At 48.3% G+C, this 20693-nt stretch overlaps 1 protein-coding gene across 1 annotated transcript in view; it reads right to left on the minus strand.

The window, feature by feature from the left end:
* The window catches only part of IGFBP1 (insulin like growth factor binding protein 1), a 43816-nt gene that overhangs the window by 6880 nt on the left and 16243 nt on the right, over window positions 1-20693 (minus strand). The gene's annotated exons all lie outside the window — the stretch shown is intronic.

A 20693-nucleotide genomic window follows, 5' to 3' on the forward strand; every position in this document is an offset into this window, starting at 1 on the left:
ACAAACTTGGAGGGAAGCAATGCTTATGCCTGTTGTCCACCACAGGTCATGTCAGATTCTGAGGAGGATGAGCCAGGCCATTGGGCCAGGGGAGTTGCCAGTTAAGTCAGACAGTGAGAGTGAGGGAGAAAGTGACCTGAGTGGACCTGAGGAACCACTAGAGGGGGCTGATATGACAATGGGGGAGTGGTCCCAGTTGAAGGATGAGGAATATATTAGAGTGGAAAGTCAGTGGATAGACACTCACTATAGGTGATTATGGAGAAGGTGAGAGCAGTTACATAGTAAAAGGTATTAGCTTACATCCTGAGCCTCTTTGGGGTGTGATGTCACTTCCAGGCAGTATAAAGACAAAGGATTATGGGAAATGGGGTGTGAGGATTCAACGTCGTTCAATGGAAGAGATATGAGGCTGACGGATGTGATTGAACAAGGCTTAAAACTCATGATTTCTGCTTCTATAAAAGACATTGTCTGCTCATTGCTCAGGATTTTTGGTGAACAAATTCATATGCTTAAATAATGAATGGATTTTGTCTAAAAATTGCTGATTAGAGTTTTGGTGCCTTTTCTGGACGTAGCTCTGAAGAGAAATGCCCAGCCGGTGGTTTTTAAAGCCGCCGGCTGAAATTGCCTACGGGGCGGGGGGCGACGCTGAGCTAGCTCTTTTCAGAGCTCAGTACTTCCGGGTTCATTCGGAACCCGGAAGTTCGGCTTCTGGCAGCGTGCCAATGAGAGCGCGCTGCCGGCTTGCCCTGCCGGGTCCCAGATCGCCCTATTTAAAGGGCGATCTGGAAGGGACCTCCATTGCTGCTTTGCCAGCGAACGGAGGAGCGACGGAGGAGCGACCAGACGCTGCTCGCTTGGGACCACGTGGCGTTCCAGGCTTGTCGGGTCAGGGGCTTACGGGCCTCTGACTCTTTCTTTTTCTTTATTGGTTTAATTTGGGAGCGAGAGGGTAGGGTAGCCTACTCTCTGGACGGGTGTGGGGGTGTAGGGTATAGTGAGGCCCAAGGGGCTTCACCCAGTAGGCATTTTGTAGAGTTAATTCTTTAATTAATTGATTAATTATTTAATTAATATTTAATTAATATTTAATATTTAATATTAATATTAATATTAATTTGGGACATTTTGTGGAGTTAATTCTTTGATTAATTAATTATTTAATTAATATTTAATTAATAATTAATAATTAATTAATTATTTAATTGATTAGCTCAGCTAAATTAATTTAATTTTGTAAAAATAGAAAATAAAAATAAATGTCATTTTAGGAACGGGATTTTGTTTGCGTTGGGGGTTAGCGGGTAGGCCTCTCTCCCCCCCTTATGGGGAGTTTAAACCCCCCCCACATGCACACACATGCCACTTCCCCCCCTGCCCCCCCCATTCTCCACGGGTGTGTGTGTTTTACTAAGGTTGGCTGGTAAGGGCTAAAGGAAGATAAGCCTCTTGTTTTGGGACAAGGGGATTTGGACACTTCAAGGCAAGGGTGGCCTTAGTGGAGGGTAGTGGGATCAAGTACTGCACCTAGTGGTGCGATCTGGTCCCAGGGCCCCCACCCGTTCGGGTGTCTTGGCCTGGGTTGTGGGGGCATCCAGGTTTTTTCCCTGTTAACAGTGTCCCAGGGTTTCCTGAACCCCAAGACCTCCCTTCCGGGTGGCTGGGGGTGAGCAGGCCTGGTTTGGGCCTACGATCTTAACTTTACCCTTGGGATTTTAGAGGGATTGTCTACATGGCTCCCAAGAGGCGTGCCCCTACCCAGGGCCCCCTGGGTCCTCGCCCTCGGAGGGCGAGGGTCCCTTCATTACGGGCTAGGGAGGCGGGGGAGATAGTTCCTATCCCTCGTGCGCAACCCTCTCCTGTCAGCCAAGCCACCCCAGGCCCCGAACCCATTATCTCGGCTCAATCTTTTTCCGCTTTACTAGATCGCCTGGACCGGATGGACGCCCGCTGGGAAGCCGCCTTCGGGGCACACAGCAGATCCAGGCCCTCGGCAGCGTTGGGAGCCCCTCCTGTCAGCGGGGATGCGCAAGATCCAGCTCCGGACCAGAGCGACCCGAGGGTACAGGATGCCAGTTCGGCGGCCAGGGCCCTCGGGGCCCCATTGGATGGCAGGGGTGAGTCAGTATCCATTGCACCCACACCGGTTGTACGGCGGTTATCCACCACAACCCCCCCGGCGGGGCCGGCCGGCATGACTCCCCCTTTGGGGTCCAGCATGCCTACGGTATGCTCCCAAGTTTGGGGTGCGACTGTGCAACCGGCTTTGGTCCCGGCCGGGGCGCCAATGGTGAACACGGGGTCCACCACGGGGGGGAGCCAGGGTAGTATTTCTAATACACAGTGGCTCCAACCATTGCCCGGATCTTCGGGGCCAACCGGGTCATCGCTCAACATGACTGGCAGTGGAGGGCCCCAGGTAGCTCCTGTTGGGTTAGCTGGGTTGGTGACAGTGCCGGGTTTTTCTTCCCTTGCGGCGGCCTTTTCTGTGGCAGGGACGGCCAGTAACAGTGTGGCCACCTCAACCGACTCCATGGCTGCTGCCATGGGGGCGGTGCCTGTAGGCCTTCCATCAACCCCCTTGGGATATCATTTGCACCCCTCGATTAGGGATAAGATTTGGAGGAGAGAATATATCGACCTCTATACCCTGTTAAATAGGGAGGTTCCCAAGAAGGAGAGGGATGAGGAAGCTCGGACCGATCGGGCCAAAAAGGTCAATGTCCCCAGAAGTTTCAGGTCTTGGCTGTACGCCTTTTTGACCTATGCTACCATTATAATACAAAAGGAACCGGGTAGGGCTACGGCGCTACTTAAATACATTGACCTCATTGCCATGGCATACTTCGAGGTCAAGGGGGATGCCTGGCAGAACTATGATGAGGCATTCCGGATGAGGGTGACTTTTGACCCTTCTCTCCCCTGGGATCGGGACGAGCCCGACCTATGGTTTCAGGCGACCCGTAAGAGCGGGTCGGGTCAGCGGACCGATAGCGGTCATCTAATGGAGGAGGAGCCGGCTGCACCCCGCGTTGCTGCGAGACAGGGTGTTTGAACCACCCAGCTTTGTTTTGAGTACAGTGCCAAGGGCTCTTGTGCACGCTCCTCTTGTAAGTTCCGGCATGCTTGCGGTAAGTGTGGGGGTTCCCATGCCACCCACATGTGCACACGTCCTGGTGGAAACAGGGACAAAAGTAAGCCAGCCGTTCCTGCGACGCAAGGGCCCCAGTCCGGTCAAGCTTGAGCGCTTGGCCGAACTCCTGCAAGGGTACCACCCGCCAGAGAGGGCGGCTGCTATCCTTTGGGGCTTTTGTGAAGGCTTTAGTATCCCTTATCGGGGTCCACGTAAGGCCTTTATGTCAAAAAAATTGAAGTCAGTTTTGGGTAATGATGATTTAGTTAGAGCTAAGATTAAGAAAGAGGTAGACGAAGGGAGGGTCCTGGGCCCCTTCCCCCCCACGTGCCTAATAGGAGGGTCCCCCCCCGGGTGGTGCCCAAGAAAGCCCTAGGGGAATATCGGCCTATTCACCCCGTAAAAAGGTAACAGCTTTAGGAGCTCACATGGCTACTTAACTTCGCATGCTGGGTAATTGCTCCCGGTAGGGCGTTTTTATGCAGACTGTATTCCTCCATGCAGGGATTAAGCTCGCCCCATCATCGTGTGCGGCTCAATGCAGGGGCCAGAGAAGACTTGCGGGTATGGCAGACATTCCTGGCTCGATTTAACGGGATTTCCTTCTGGCAGCAAGATTTGCTTCTCCAAGCAGACTTGCCATTGCACTCCGATGCCTCGGGTTTCCTTGGCTTTGGGGTGATGCTAGGAGGAAGGTGGCGCCATTCACCGTGGCCAGCCGAATGGGAGGCAGCAGGAATTTGTAGGGATCTTAGGGAGCCTGGTGGGGCTACAGAACCAGGGAGTCAGGAGGCAGATCGGGCCATTGGGCTGTCAATAGCTCCAAGCACCCGGGCTGCATACCGCAGGACAGGTAAGGAATTTTGGAGTTCAGGGCTAGCAAGGGTTACAGGCAGGCTTGGCCATACCAGTCGACCAGTTGTTGGAGCACTGGGTGCTGTTACACCAGTGTGGTCTGACTGTCAAAACCATTAAGGGTAAATTGGTGGGTCTAGCGTTCATCGCCAAGGCTCAAGGGTTTCCCGACATGTGTAGTGATTTCCGGGTTAGGAGAATGTTAGAAGGGGCTCCCTTGACTAAATACCAATTCTGGGCCATTACAACCCGGGCCCTTGAACAAGTTGGTGCTGACCCCTTCAGGTTTGGCACACATTCGTTTCGGATCGGCACTGCTATCGCGGCCGCCACTGCTGGTTTCACGGATCACCACATTATGGCCATCGGCCGTTGGAGGTCTGCGGCCTTCCGTTCATACGTTAGGCGTCCCCGATAGGGACCCGGGTATTGGCCGTTTTAATTGTTTGGTTTGTTGTTTCAGCCGTTGCTGTTTTCCGGCCCGTGGTTTGGCTCTTGGGCCACAGTTTCGTTTTTGGGCCGGCTGTTTTGCTGCGAGGTCTCCTGTCATATCCCAGCTTTCCCTGGGCGCCAGGATGGACATCGTCTGGATGGACCGCAGGGGAATGCACTGGGAGGGGCTCTGCCCCCTGTTTTTTGAGCAGTGTTGGTCCGGGAGAGCCCCCGAGTTGCTGTTGATCCACCTCGGGCGCAATGACCTCCATGTTTTGAGTGGCTTGGCGGTGAGCATCCAGGCTCGCGAAGATCTGCAGGCCATCACCACTGCATATCCAGACACACGCATAGTGTGGTCTGAGATTCTCCCCAGACTGGTCTGGCGGAATGCTATCTCATCTAAAGCTGTGAACAAGGCCAGGTTAAGGGTCAACCAGGCCATTGGAAGGGTGGTGGGGGAGTTGGGGTGGGGTGTAGTGAAGCATCCCCTGATAAAATTTGGAACGCCCTGGCTGTACCGGGCCGACGGCGTTCACCTCTCAGATGAGGGGAATGCCATTTTCCTGTCGGACCTGCAGAGGTGCCTCCAGGAACTAGTTTAGGAGGCTGGGTGGGGGTCGGGGGGGCCAAAATTGAGATCTGACCCCCCCCTCCGTGGCAGGTTGGGGGCGGAAATGGGCAATTAGAAGCAACTGCGCATGCTCCTTTCGGGCATCCTTTAAGGGTGATGGACCGCCTCTCTCCTGGAACTAGAGGTTTGAGCAACATCGGGGATTGGAGAGAGGATGTCCATGGGAATCACTGGATCCAATCTCCCCCGGGGATTGGAGGGTGAATTCCTCCCACACGACGAAGGGGCGTGATTTGATCCAGGTGAAGGTGGTACCTCCACCTGGTTCAGCAAGGAGTTCTTGCCCAATGTTGCCAAGGAATGTTATGGTAGGAATTTCCGCCCCGTTAGTTTGGCTCTGCAGGTCCTTAGTCTGTTTTGAATTAAATATTCAAAGTTACGTATTTAAATTTATTTAAAGTCATTTAAATTTATGATAATTAATAAATGACCCTTAATCCACAATATATGTCTCAGCGTCTTTACTCCGCCTCTGGGGGGCAAATGCCCAGCCGACGGTTTTTAAAGCCGCCGGCTGAAATTGCCTACGGGGCGGGGGGCGATGCTGAGCTAGCTCTTTTCAGAGCTCAGCACTTCCGGGTTCATTCGGAACCCAGAAGTTCGGCTTCTGGCAGCGCGCCAATGAGAGAGCGCTGCCGGCTTGCCCTGCCGGGTCCCAGATCGCCCTATTTAAAGGGCGATCTGGAAGGGACCTCCATTGCTGCTTTGCCAGCGAACACCCGCCCACCCTCCGCTATCAACAGTGTGTCCTAAGGAGGTCGCCTTTGGGGCTGAATAGGAATTTTTTGCGGCCTCCCCTTTAGAGGCGGCCGTTTTTTTGCCTATTCCACACTGATGGTGCAGACTGGATTGGTTAGAGGGTGCGGCGCTTTTAGTTGTTTAAATAGGCCTCACTTTGGTCACTGGGGTTTGGCAGGTTGGGGGCGGAAATGGGCAATTAGAAGCAACTGCGCATGCTCCTTTCGGGCATCCTTTAAGGGTGATGGACCGCCTCTCTCCAGGAACTAGAGGTTTGAGCAACGTCGGGGATTGGAGAGAGGATGTCCATGGGAATCACCGGATCCAATCTCCCCCGGGGATTGGAGGGTGAATTCCTCCCAGACGACGAAGGGGCATGGTTTGATCCAGGTGAAGGTGGTACCTCCACCTGGTTCAGCAAGGAGTTCTTGCCCAATGTTGCCAAGGAATGTTATGGTAGGAATTTCTGCCCCGTTAGTTTGGTTCTGCAGGTCTTTAGTCTGTTTTGAATTAAATATTCAAAGTTACGTATTTAAATTTATTTAAAGTCATTTAAATTTATGATAATTAATAAATGACCCTTAATCCACAATATATGTCTCAGCGTCTTTACTCCGCCTCTGGGGGGCAAGATAACTTCTTCTTTGATGTTTAAAATCTGATTTTCAATATGTGCGCTTTTTCTCAAATAAAGAGTTTGATTTTATCATAAAATAAGGGATTTCTGAGTAGGTGGGTTGCTCCAAAGGCCATGCACAGAACAATGCCTTTTAAGTGCAGCAGGCTTAGGATGGGGAGTTCCGTGCATTGAAACTAAAGTGTGACCTCTTTTTCAGCTGCAGCCAAAAAGACGGAGTCAAAAGCAGGGGAGGGGTGACAAGGGCTCTGTGAGCAAGGATTGGTGGTGAAGACAACTAGAGTGAAGGTGAGAGTTAGGAGCTGTGCGTCCTCCCAGTGGGAGGTGGAAAAGGTTTGACAGTCACCACATGCAGGTCTGTCCTCTGCCTTCCTGGCCAGGCTCCACAGCTGGGGGGCAATGGAGCAAACCATGCACGGCTGACAGCATGGCTTTCGCTTGTCTGCTTCTGGGAATGGCCAGTGCTTGGCTTACCTTCCTGCGAGGCTCGGAGACAGTCCAGCATGCCCATCCACTAGCTCTCCAGGCAATGCCACTTTCTTCCTGCCCCAAGGGCCCAGCCAGCCCAGAAGCTGCACTCTGGGATGGCATATGACAGGGGACATGGGTGCCAGCACTACCATCCCTCTTGCCTTCCTGGCTTTCAGCTCCAGGACCTTCATGGGCCAGGAAATGTTAGGTCAAGCATCTATGGAGCTCCACTGGCCTCAAGGGTCTGCTGGATTCTGGGGTGGTGGGGGCTGTGGGGGGAAGGAGAAAATTGCACTGCCTGGAGAGCCAGTGAATGGGTGTGCAGGGTGCTTTCCTAGCACTGGCCAGATCATTTTCTTCCTTCTCCCACCACTAAGAAGCAAGAAAGAGAAAGAGAAAGAAAGAAGATCCTAAAGTCAGCAGTTCCATGGCCAGCCGCTTTGTTTTTTCCAATCTTTCTTTCTTTCTTTCTTTCTCTCTTTCTCTCTCTCTCTCTCTCTCTCTCTCTTCTTGACAGTGGGAGAAGGAAGAAATTAAAGAGAAGCTTTAATTCTGCTTCTGTTCGCAGAGAGACATTTCTCTTCATTCCTGTTTCACTCTGTTCTCTAGCTGCAGCGGTTTTAAAGTTAGCAACCAATTCACCCTCCTATAGAAATTTTCCCCCACCCTGATTTTAAATCATCAGACAAAACTGCAAAGCAAATATTCCCTAGGCCCGCCTTCCATGACCTGCTTCAAAACACATGGCTTGGAAGAGCAGTTGGTCATCCCCCAAAATGTTCTTTCCAAAAGTTTCTGTAATTTGAAAAAGTGAGTGGATGAATGTGTTACTTTAAACATGTGTGCCCACTAGAGGGGGTTTTTTTTTTGCCTTGCATTTGATTTAAAGGAGTTGCCATCCTGCCACCGATCCCAAATTCAGTGCGGTTCACCAAGGAACTCCGGGAGATGAAATGTCAGAAGAAATGTCTGCAGCAATGCTGGAGAGCCAGTAAATCTGAATCTGACTGAACATTACCAACTATAACTTCAAAAAGGCCAATTACGACCTCATCGAAGCCGACCTCTCACCTCTCGACTGGCACACAATTTTCTCTGATTACATCACTACTGAAGACCACTACAATATGTTTTTACTTAAAATCCAAAGAGTCATCAAATTATACTAATATTCACTAAAACTAAGAAAAACAAATTACCCATAAAAATAAGAAAGCTCCAAACCAAAAAAAGAACTCTTTGGTGCAAAAATAAAGCAGGCCATGTTTCAAACTTCAAAAGCCACTATAAAAATTTGTGTCACCAAATAAAGACTGAATGTACCAATTATCACATCATCCAAGAAGAAAACCTTCTACGGACAAAGTCTACGTGTGCCTTCTACAACTTTGTTAACAATAAACTCTAAAACTCTAGACCCATCCCACCCCTTTAAGCAGCGGTCCCCAAACTACGGCCCATGGGCCGGATGCGGCCCATTGAGGTCTTTTAACCAGCCCGCGGCAGCACACAAGATTTTACCGATCGATATAATAAGCTACTGAATCTCCTGTCCACTCACCGTGGTCGGCTGCTGAGTGAGGAGGCAGAGCAGCAACAGTTCCTCTCCCTAAAGGCGAGAAAGAAAGGGGCCAATTGCAGGCCCGCTTTCCTCCCCGCCTCTTGCCTCTCCACCTCCTCCCCACCTCCTCCTCCACGGTGTTTGGATGGGAGATTCAGGAAATTGGCGCTTCAAAAACTCCACTAAAAGTCACAGCTAAGTGTGCCATGGCTAAGTGTGTGGAGAGGGGAAGTGGCTGCTTGCAAACCCCTGACCTCCACTGCCTCCCCCCCCCGCGGCACAAGGCGAGCACACCTCCTTCTCTCTGCTTCTCCGGCGGGCACCGCCTCCGTGCCGTCCCCTTCGCTCTGCCCCCACAGCAGCTGCCATTGGTGCAGTGACAGCAGCGGCTCATCTCGGACCACCTCGCTGCTGGCTGGCTGCCTGGGAAAGCAGTTTTGCTGGCTGGCACAGGGCAGCTGCTGCAACAACAACAACAACAACCGCCCCGTGGTAGCCGCTGATGCCAAGAGCCCGAAGCCTGCTCTCCAGCGTCAACACCAGGCTTTGGGTGAGCAGAGCTGCACGCTGGCGGCAGGAGCTGTTGGGAAGGCAGACGCGGTGTCACTGCCGGGAAGGGCTGTCAAAGAGGCCCTGAAGGGGGACAGGGCGGTCCCCACCGCCTGTGTCAGCAGCGAGGTGGCCGCGCCGGCTGGGGCGAGAGAAGGCTGGAGTTGCACATAAAATGGCACCCGCTGGTGGGGCCTGGTCCGAGAGGAGCCGCCGCTGTCGCTGCACCAATGACAGCTGCTGTGGGGGCAGAGCAAAGGGGATGGCATGGAGGCGGTGCCCTCCAGAGAAGTGGAGAGAGAGAGAAGTGAGGGGGGGTTCACCTTGTGCTGCGGGGGGAGGCGGTGGAGTCAGGGGTTTGCAAGCAGCCGCGAGGTGGCCGCGCTGGCTGGGGTGGGAGAAGGCTTGAGTTGTATGGAAAGCGGCATCTGCTGGTGGGGCCTGGTCCGAGAGGAGCCGTTGCTGTTGCTGCACCAATGGCAGCTGCCATGGGGGCAGAGCAAAGGGGAGGGCGCGGAGGCGGTGCCCACCAGAGAAGTGGAGAGAGAGAAAAAGAAAGAGAGAGAGAGGGAGAGAGAAATGAAGAGGGAGAGATGGAAAGAGAGAGAGAGAAAGAGAAAAATGAGACAATGATGGAGGGAAAGAACGAGGGAGAGGAAAATGAAACAAATGAGAGAAAAGGAAGAGGGAAGAGAGAAGTGGAGAGGAAGGAGGTAGGGAAGGAAGCAAGGAGAAATGGAGGGAGTTTGTTGATTTAAGTTTAAATTTACTTGTTAATAAAGAAGTATAAATTACTTTATTACTTTATTATTAATTATTAATTACTTAATTATGTATTACTTCTTTATTTTAATTATTGTATTTGTTCCCATTTTGTTTTTTAGTTTAAATAAGGTATGTGCAGTGTGCATAGGGATTTGTTCATAGGGATTTTTTTATAGTCCGGCCCTCCAACAGTCTGAGGGACAGTGAACTGGCCCTCTGTGTAAAAGGTTTGGGGACCCCTGCCTTAAAGGGCCAAACAAAATAGACCATAATGATGAATCAATCAAAGCCAACCTCTTTAATACCTTCTTCAGCTCAGTCTTTATTAACAACAATGGCTGATGCCCAACATTTCCTAGTCGCACCACAAATAACCTCAATGATCTTACACAAATTGATTTTACAGAAGATAATGTTAGAAAGGCATTACACAACCTAAAACCATCTTTATTTATTGGACCAGATGGACTATGTGCATACTTTTAAAAAAAGCTCTCCTCCACCTTGGTTAAACCTCTGAGCATAATTTTTAATAAATCCTTCAGTACTAGCTCCCTACCCACACTATGGTCACTTGCCACAGTCATCCCTATCTTCAAAAAAGGAGATCCAAACAACGTTGAAAATTACAGACTATCTCCTTGTGTTGTGTCACCTGCAAAGTTATGGAATCAATCATAAACCAATCCATTACACCCCACCTTGAAGCTAATAACCTACTTTCCAATAAACAATTTGGTTTCAGAAAAAAAATATCCTGTAATCTACAACTCTTCCACTGTAAAAACATTTGGACCACTCAACTTGACCAAGGTAATCCAATTGATGCGATCTATATCGACTTTTGCAAAGCCTTTGACTCAGTTGTCCACGACAAACTTCTTCTGAAACTCAAATCCTACGGCATCTCTGGATTACTACACAATTGGTTAACAGCATTCCTAAAATAGGAAGTGCCACTTCTCTTCCTGCTCCTGTGGTGTCCCTCAAGGTAGTGTTTTAGGACCCATACTATTCATACAATACATAAACGATCTTTGCAATTGCATCACTAGCAATTGCGTTCTCTTTGCAGATGATGTCAAACTATTTAATGCCGCCAACAATGCTGCTACCCTTCAAAAAGACCTTGACCACGTAGCAGAATGGTCTAAAACCTGGCAACTTCAAATCTCCACCACTAAATGCTCTGTCTTACACATTGGTAAAAAGAATCAGAATACTAAATATAAATTTGGAGGAATTGAATTTATTGATAACCCTCAATCTGTCAAAAACCTTGGAGTATTCATATCCAATGACCTAAGTCCTAGAGCCCACTGCAACAACATTGCCAAAAAGGCTTTAGGAGTTGTTAACCTAATCCTTTGCAGCTTCTTCTCCGGTAATTTTGAATTGCTAACAAGAGCTTAAAAACATTTGTCAGACCAATCCTAGAATACAGCTCGCTTGTATGGAACCCACATTGCATATCTGACATCAACACAATTGAGAGAGTCCAGAAATATTTCACAAGAAGAGTCCTTCATTCCTTTTCCCACAACAAAATACCTTACTCCACCAGACTTGAAATTCTTGGTTTAGACAACTTACAACTCCATCGTCTCCATTCCGACTTAATTATAGTTCATAAAATCATATACCAAAATGTCCTACCTGTTAACGACTACTTCACCTTCAACCGCAACAACATACAAGCACGAAATCGATTTAAACTAAATGTCAACCGCTCCAAACATGACTGCAAAAAATACGACTTCAGCAACAGAGTAATCAACGCCTGGAATGCACTACCTGATTCTGAGGTTTCTACTCCTATCCCCAAAACCTTTAACCTTAGACTATCTACAATTGACTGCTCCCCCTTTCTAAGAGGTCTGTAAGGGGTGTGCATAAGTGCACCATTGTGCCTACCGTCCCTGTCCTATTGTCTACTTTTTATCATTACTTATCTAATGTTTTATATGTACAAATTATCACCCTATAATTGTTTGTCAAATAAATAAATAAATAAATAAATAAATAAATAAATAAATAAGAATTTACAGTAGGGCTTACCTAGTAGCAATAAGAGTGGCAAAATATGCACATTTTCTCGCTCTTATTGTGTCCATAGACGTGGAGAGAGCAGAAGATCCCTTGCAGGGGATTTGTTCAGTTTTTGACAGGCAAAGTCACTCAGCTTTGGGTAGACCTGGACTCCAATTGGGCAATGTCAAGTGAGGCGATTGGAGTAAAGTATACAATTCATGTATGGTATGTTTGTGTGTATGTCTGCTTTAATAATGGGTTTTTAAAAATGTTTTTAAATTATTAGATTTGTCTTGAATTCTTTTATTGTTGTTGTGAGCTGCCCTGAGTCTACAGAGAGGGGCGGCATACAAATCTAATAAATAAATAACGTAACGTAACATAAAGTCTTAGTCCCGTTGTGTGGGACGAGTTTGATCCTGTGACTCCTGGTCAAGTGGACAAGGCCATATGAGTGATGAGCACCTCCACTCATTTGTTGGAGCTGTGTCCCTCCTGGCTAGTTTCAGCCAGTAGGGAGATAACACGAGGCTGGCTCCAGGTGTTAGTCAACACTTCCTTGAGTGAGGGGTCCTTTCTGCAACTTTTAAAGGAAGAAGTTATGAGGCTCCTCCTCAAGAAGCTTTCCTTAGCCTCATTAAACAAGTACCGTCCTGTCTCCAACCTTACCTTTGTAGGAAAGGTTGTTGAAAAAGTGGTGGCGCTCCAACTCCTACGAACCTTGTATGAAGCGGATTACATAGATCTGTTCCAATCTGGCTTCAGACTTAGCTGCAGCATGGAAACCTCTTTGGTCACACTGATGGATGATCTCTGGGGGCCCCGGGATAGGGTTCACTCCTCTATTCTGGTGCTACTTGACCTCTTAGTGGCATTCGATACCACTGACCATGGTATCATTCTGTGGCGGCTGGAGGAGTTAGGAGTGGGAGGCACCATTTTACGGTGGTTGTCCTCCTATTTCTATGACCAATTGCAGTCAGTGTTAGTGGAAGGACAGAAGTAAAATTCTAGACCCCTCCCTTATGGGGTGCTTCAGGGGTCGATCCTCTCTCCTCTCCTATTTAATATCTACATGAAACCGTTGGGTGATATCATCTGACAACATGGAGTGAATTACCAACAGTGCACTGATGATACTCAGCTATACATTCACCCCATGTCAGTTCAGTGAAGCAGTGGAAGTAATGTGCCAGTGTCTTGAAGCTGTGAGGATCTGGATGGGAGTCAACAGGCTATAACTGAACCCCAACAAGACTGAGTGGTACTCCCTCCTAAGGATGATTCCAACTGTTCATCTCTGGTGCTTGGGGGAGAATAAATTTCCCCCTCAGACAGGGTCTGCAAGTTGGGTATTCTCTTAGTTCTACAGCTGAGGTTAGAACAACATCTCTCAGCTGTGCCTAGGGGGGCTTTTGTACAAGTCTGTCTTGTCTAACAGTTGCAGCCCTACCTTGACCAGGAGGCACTCCGCACAGTCACTCACATCCTCATCACATCATGCCTTGACTATTGCAATGCATTCTACCTGGGGCTACCCTTGAAGAGCATTCAAAGACTTCAGCTGGTACAAAATGCAGCAGTGCATGCAATAATAGGTGTACCAAGGTATGTGCGCATTACTCCAACTTTACGTGAATTGCATTGGTTACCAGTCAGTCTTTGGATACAATTCAAGATGTTTGTTGTCATATTTTAAAGCACTAAATGGCTCAGGGCCAGACAATCTATCGGACCGCTTCCTGCCTCACAGCTTGCTGTGGCCAGTAAGGGCCCACAGTCCATTTTCTCTAGGTCCCATCTGCCAAATAATAGGTTTAGGTTTATTGGATTTATATGCCGCCCCTCTCCGCAAACTCGGGGCGGCTGGTGAGACCCCAGGGAAGAGCTTTCTCTGTTGTGGCACCAACCCTTTGGAATCAATTGCCCCTGGAGATCTGTACTATCTTTACCCTGCCGGTATTCTGGAAAGCCATTAAGACCTGGCTTTTCTGGCAGGCCTGGAACTGGGGTATTCTATATTTTATTGCATTGCTTTTGCTGTTGTATTTTGTTGTTTCTGTATTTATGATTATTGTTACCGTGTTTCCCCGATAGTAAGACCCCCACGATTGTAAGACATATGGGGGGTTTCAGGGGGGTCGGCTAATATAAGCCATACCCCGAAAGTAAGACATATGTCTTACTTTCGGGGAAACACGGTACTAAAAGCGAGGTAGGCGTCTGAGCAGTTCGCGGCGCTGGCGAGGGAGCTTCGCGGCCAGGAGAGTCTCCCAAACCTGGCGCGGATAAGGACTCCTCGGCCGGCGGAGGAAGCGCGGCGGCGGCAGCAGGCTCCGGAGGGAGCTAGGGCGGTGGCGAGAAGACGGGATTCCGGGTGCCGAGCGCCACCTGCCCGCCGTTCACGCCAAGGACAGGCAGCCCCAGTTCCAGCACCTCGGCCTGCTCGCCCAGCCTCTTGCCCGGCGGGGAGAGCAAAGGCGGCGGCGGGAGTAGTGGAGGCGAGGCGGAGAAGAAAGAAGCGGCGGATAGCTGGCGAGGTGCCGGCTAGAGGGCTGGACCCCGCCGCTTTGCCGCCGCTCCCGCCGCCGCTCCCGCCACCGCTCCCGCCACCGCTCCTGCCGCCGCCTTTGCCTCTTGCCCGGCGGGAAAGGCGACGAAAAGGGCTATCGGGTCCCTTCCAATTGCCCGGCCGGCGTCGCCTTAGTCAGCAGCGGAAAAGCAAAGGAAGCAGCAGGAGAAGCGAAGTTCTTGAATGGTGGCGGCGGCCCTTGATCGCAGCCGATGAGGTTCGGCTTTCTTCGCTTCTCCTGCTGCTTCCTTTGCTTTTCCGCTGCTGACTAAGGCGATGCCGGCCGGGCAATTGGAAGGGACCCGATAGCCCTTTTCGTCGCCTTTCCCGCCGGGCAAGAGGCAAAGGCAGCGGCGGGAGCGGCGGCAAAGCGGCGGGGTCCAGCCCTCTAGCCGGCGCCTCGCCAGCTATCCGCCGCTTCTTTCTTCTCCGCCTCGCCTCCACTACTCCCGCCGCCGCCTTTGCTCTCCCCGCCGGGAAAGGCAACGAAAAGGGCTATCGGGTACCTTCCAATTGCCCGGCCGGCGTCGCTTTAGTCAGCAGCAGAAAAGCAAAGGAAGCAGCAGGAGAAGCGAAGAAAGCCGAACCTCATCGGCTGCGATCAAGGGCCGCCGCCACCATTCAAGAACTTCCGCAAAAGACGCAGGAGCGGTGGCGATGGCGGAACGCTGCTTGAACCGCCCCCGCCTTCTGCTTAAAACCCTCGGTTCGTGCCTTTCCTGCCTGCCTCCACTCACCCGCGCTTCTGCCACTTCTTTCATCAAGCTCCCCGAACCAAGGATGATGAGCAGCTCAAAGGACCAATCAGCACTTCCTAGCACCAGCTACGGTGGCCAAATAAGACCAAAATCTTCCCGCTTCTGAGTCCTTAAAAGAGGTACAGTACTGTATACTTAAATGATTTATCATCCAGGCTACATTGCCCCCCCCCCTGCAAATTGTAAAGTCTAGATTTTATTTATTACATATTTCAAAATAAGAAATTAAAAAATTGCCCGGGACAATATAAGACATACCCCCAAAGTAAGACACAGTGGGGCTTTTGGGGATAAAAAGAAAGTAAGACACTGCCTTACTTTCGGGGAAACACGGTAGCTGCCCTGAGTCCTTTTTGGAGTGGGTGGCATATAAATACAAATGATATAAATGAATGAATGAATGAATGAATGAATGAATAAATAAATAATAGCAATTTGACAATAATAATGATAACCACTATTATTAGAATGCATAGACTACCTACAAACAACAGCAAGACAAAGTAGCAACAATGCTGCATTGGAAGAACTAATGGGAATTGAAAGCAAGAACAAGTGGGATCATAAAATAGAGACAGTAATAAAAAATGAAGATGCTAAAGTACTTTGGGATTCTGGAATTCATAAAGACAGGTATCTGCCACATATCGCACTATTGTGCCTATCCTCCCTGTCCTTCTGTCCTATTATCCTTTTTATTACTTCTATATACTTTCTTATGTTAATACAAACTATAATTCTATACTTGTTCGACAAATATAATTAATAAAAAATAAATAAAAATATCATGCCAGACTTAACAATTCTCCATCAGAAAGACAAAAAAAATGTCTGTACGATGGATGTGGCAGCACCTGGAGACAGGAGGAGAGGAGGGGAGAGGAGGGGAGGAGCAGAGTGGAGCCAAACAAAGCAGAGCAGAGCAGAGCAGAGAAGAGAAGAGGAATTGGAGGAGATAACAAAATACAAATACCTGCAAATATAAATAGAAGGCAAAAGAAAGCAAAAAGAGTACAATAGTAATAGATGCCAGACAACAAACTCCACTTCCTCCTATGCTATAGAGCCCCTGACTATGACATCTCACATGTGAACAAGTTAACCTCACTACTAACGTGGGCAACCTCCTACCTCATATTTCTTGGTGACCTAAGCCTACCACATATTAACTGGTCCCTAAATGAATGCACAACTGAACCCATTCACTCAACCCTCTATAATGCTATCACTAGTCTAGGGCTAGTTATTGACAACAACAGATTCAACAACTGCCTAGGCCTCATCTTCTGTGACAGTTTACACTCAATTTATAGACTCTAAGTAGGAGAACTCTTTTCTAACAGTGACCACAGCACAATTATTATGTCATCAAATAAAGACTGAATGTACCAACTATCATATCAAACAAGAAGAAAACCTCCTACGCACGAAATCTACTCGTGCCTTCTATAACTTTGTAAACAACAAACTTAAAGACTCTAGATCCATCCCACCACTTAAGGGACCAAACAACAAAGAGTATATTGATGAAATAATCAAAGCCAACCTCTTTAACAACTTCTTCAGATCTGTCTTTGTGAATAGTAATGGCTCATGCCCAGCATTTCCTAGTTGCACCCCAACTAACTTCAATTATCTAACACAAATCAACTTTACCAAAGAAAATGTTAAGAAATCACTGCACAACCTAAAACCATCTCTATCTACTGGACCTGATGGACTATGTGCATACTTCTTTAAAAACTCTCCTCAACTCTGGCTGAACCCCTAAGCATAATTTTAAAAATATCTTCTACAACTAGCTCCCTACCTAAATTCTGGTCTCTAGCCATGGTCATCCCTATTTTCAGAAAGGGTGATCCTAGCACATGAAACAGAGTCGACTGACAATGAGTCAGTCAAGGTGACTGGGGCTAAACGTCTTTGTCCATCTGTCTGGGAGAGGTTTGACTTGGTGACACCTGATGAAGTGGACAAGGCCATTGGAGCTGTGAGTTCCGCCACCTGTTTACTGGATCCGTGTCCCTCTTGGCTGGTTTCGGCCAGTCGAGGGGTGACACGGAGCTGGGTCCAGGAGATTGTCAACGCCTCCTTGGGGAGGGGGTCCTTTCCGCCCCTTTATAAGGAGGCGGTTGTGCGCCCCCTCCTCAAGAAGCCTTCCCTGGACCCAGCTGTGCTTAATAACTACCGTCCAGTCTCCAACCTTCCCTTCATGGGGAAGGTTGTCGAGAAGGTGGTGGCACTTCAACTCCAGCGGTCCTTGGATGAAGCCGATTATCTAGGTCCTCAGCAGTCTGGATTCAGGCCCGGCTACAGCATGGAAACTGCTTTGGTCGCGTTGATGGATGATCTCTGGCGGGCCCGGGACAGGGGCTTGTCCTCTGTCCTGGTGCTCCTTGACCTCTCAGCGGCTTTCGATACCATCGACCATGGTATCCTTCTGCGCCGGCTGGAGGGGTTGGGAGTGGGAGGCACTGTCCTTCAGTGGTTCTCCTCCTACCTCTCCGGTCGGTCGCAGTCAGTGTTAGTGGGGGGTCAGAGGTCGACCCCGAGGTTTCTCCCTTGTGGGGTGCCTCAGGGGTCGGTCCTCTCCCCCCTGCTATTTAATATCTACATGAAACTGCTGGGTGAGATCATCCAAGGGCATGGGGTGAGGTATCATTGATATGCCGATGATACCCAGTTGTACATCTCCACCCCATGTCCAGTCAACGAAGCAGTGGAAGTGATGTGCCGGTGCCTGGAGGCTGTTGGGGCCTGGATGGGTGTCAACAAACTCAAACTCAACCCAGACAAGACGGAGTGGCTGTGGGTTTTGCCTCCCAAGGACAATTCTATCTGTCCGTCCATTACCCTGGGGGGGGAATTATTGACCCCCTCAGAGAGGGTCCGCAACTTGGGCGTCCTCCTCGATCCACAGCTCACATTAGAAAAACACCTTTCAGCTGTGGCGAGGGGGGCGGTTGCCCAGGTTCGCCTGGTGCTCCAGTTGCGGCCCTATTTGGACCGGGAGTCATTGCTCACAGTCACTCATGCCCTCATCACCTCGAGGCTCGACTACTGTAACGCTCTCTACATGGGGCTACCTTTGAAAAGTGTTCGGAAACTTCAGATCGTGCAGAATGCAGCTACGAGAGCAATTATGGGCTTCTCCAAGTATGCCCATATCACTCCAACACTCCGCAGTCTGCATTGGCTGCCGATCAGTTTCCGGTCAAAGTGTTGGTTATGACCTATAAAGCCCTTCATGGCACCGGACCAGAATATCTTCGGGACCGCCTCCTGCCGCACGAATCCCAGCGACCGGTTAGGTCCCACAGAGTTGGCCTTCTCCGGGTCCCGTCGACTAAACAATGTCATCTGGCGGGACCCAGGGGAAGAGCCTTCTCTGTGGGGGCCCCGACCCTCTGGAACCAGCTCACCCCTGAGATTAGGATTGCCCCCACCCTCCCTGCCTTTCGTAAACTCCTTAAGACCCACCTTTGCCGTCAGGCATGGGGGAACTAAAACACCTCCCCCTTGCCCATGTTGTTTTGTTGATTGATTGCCTGTTTTTTATATATACTGTTTTTATGAGATTATTAATTTAAATTGTAACTAGATGGGTGTGCATTGGATTTGGTATTATGTACTGTACTGTTTTTTATTATTGTTGTGAGCCGCCCCGAGTTTGCGGAGAGGGGCGGCATATAAATCCAATAAACCAATAAACCAAAAAACCAACATTGACAATTATAGACCAATCTCCTTGACCTGTGTCACTTGCAAATTCATGGAATCCATCATTAACCAATCCATTACACTCCACCTTGAAACAAATAATCTACTTTCCAACAAACAATTTGGTTTCAGAAAAAAAATTATCCTGCAACCTGCAACTTTTACATTGCAAAAACATATGGATTACCCAAATTGATCAGGTTAACTCAATTGATGCAATCTACATAGACTTTCACAAATCCTTTGATTCAGTAGTTCATGACAAACTTCTTATGAAACTAAAATCTTATGGCATCTCAGGACCACTTTACAATTGGATATCAGCGTTCCTGTCAAACAGAAAACAGGTGGTCAAAATAGATAATGCCATATCTAATCCTGCTCCAGTTAACAGTGGCATTCCCCAAGGCAGTGTCCTAGAACCTACTCTCTTTATACTCTACATAAACCAGCAAAGCTGGCTGCCCGCCGGAGAAGTGGAGAGAAAGAAAGAAAAGAGAAGGGAAAGAGAGGGAGGGAAAGAGAAGTGGAGAGGAAGGAAGGAGGGAGGGGAGGGAGGGAGGGAAGGAAGGGAGAGAAAAGGGAAGGAGAGGGAGGGAGAGAGAAAAGGAGGAAGAGAGGAAGGAAGGAAGGAAGGAAGGAAGAGAGAAATATAAAGGGAGGGAGAAAGAGAGGGAGAGGGAGGGGAATAGGGGAAGAAAGGAAGAGAGAGAGAAAAAAGAGAAAAAAGTGGAAGGAAGAGAGAAGGAAAGAAAGGAAGGGAGGGAGAGAGAGAAAGAAAATCAAAATCTAGTTTGAAACTAACTCAACTATTTAAGTGGCATTTTGATACTTAGCAGAGTTGCCCCATTCTGAGGTCACTGTTATAGACACACAGTATTTTATTTTGAAATTCTCTGAGGCAAAATATGGTGGTTTTTTTAAAAACCAAAATATCTTTACTGCAGATTAAGATCAGCAAAATATCAATCATCCAATTTCTTAATATGATTTAATTTTCATGTCTCTCAGCTGCATAAAAACATTTGGTAACTAATTAATAGTAATAGATTTTGGTTTTGTTTTATTATTAATTTCTTTTAATAAAAAAGAAGGGAATTTTTTCCTTATTTATTTATTTATTGTTTATTTATTTATTGTTTGTTTATTTATTTATTATTTATTTACTTTGACTTCTATGCCGCCCAGTCCCAAAGGGACTGCTGCTCAGACACTATACTTTTCCACCCAAACCGGAAAAAAATTAGAGGCAACACTACCTTGGAGTACTCACTTCCAATGACCTAAGTGCCAGAGCCCACTGCAACAGCATTGCCAAAAAAGCACTAAGAGTCACAATCTGAATTCTATGCAGCTTCTTCTCTATGAAGGAAAAATCCATTGTGTATAAAATAATTTAAGTTTTATTTTAAGAATATCAGTATTTGCTGTCGGGAGTTTCTGTCTTTAACAAGATTAGGATTTCCTGTTTTTCCTTATCTTGTGACTGTCACTTTGGGATCTGTTTTTAACAAGATAAATGTTTGCTGTTTAACAAGATAAATGTTTGCTGTTTACCCAATAAACTATTCATCTCCGGGAGAGGGAGGCAGGATGTGGACCATATTTGGGCAAGGAATTCTGTGTACCCCTATGATAAGTTGAGGAATTCTATATACCTTTGTGATTTGTAAATCCTATATAACCTGCTCTTTAGCTTCTGTACAAGTGTCTCTTCCCTTGGGAAGAGTACTCACTTTGCAAACCGTTTTTGGTATACCCAGAGAGAATAAACATTTCTGTTCTCTTTGTCCAAACGTCTCGTGTGAACTTTTTCATAAAATTTCAGCGC

Source organism: Erythrolamprus reginae, chromosome Z (genome assembly GCF_031021105.1).
Source record: "Erythrolamprus reginae isolate rEryReg1 chromosome Z, rEryReg1.hap1, whole genome shotgun sequence".
In the NCBI taxonomy this organism is placed as follows: Eukaryota; Metazoa; Chordata; class Lepidosauria; order Squamata; family Dipsadidae; genus Erythrolamprus; species Erythrolamprus reginae.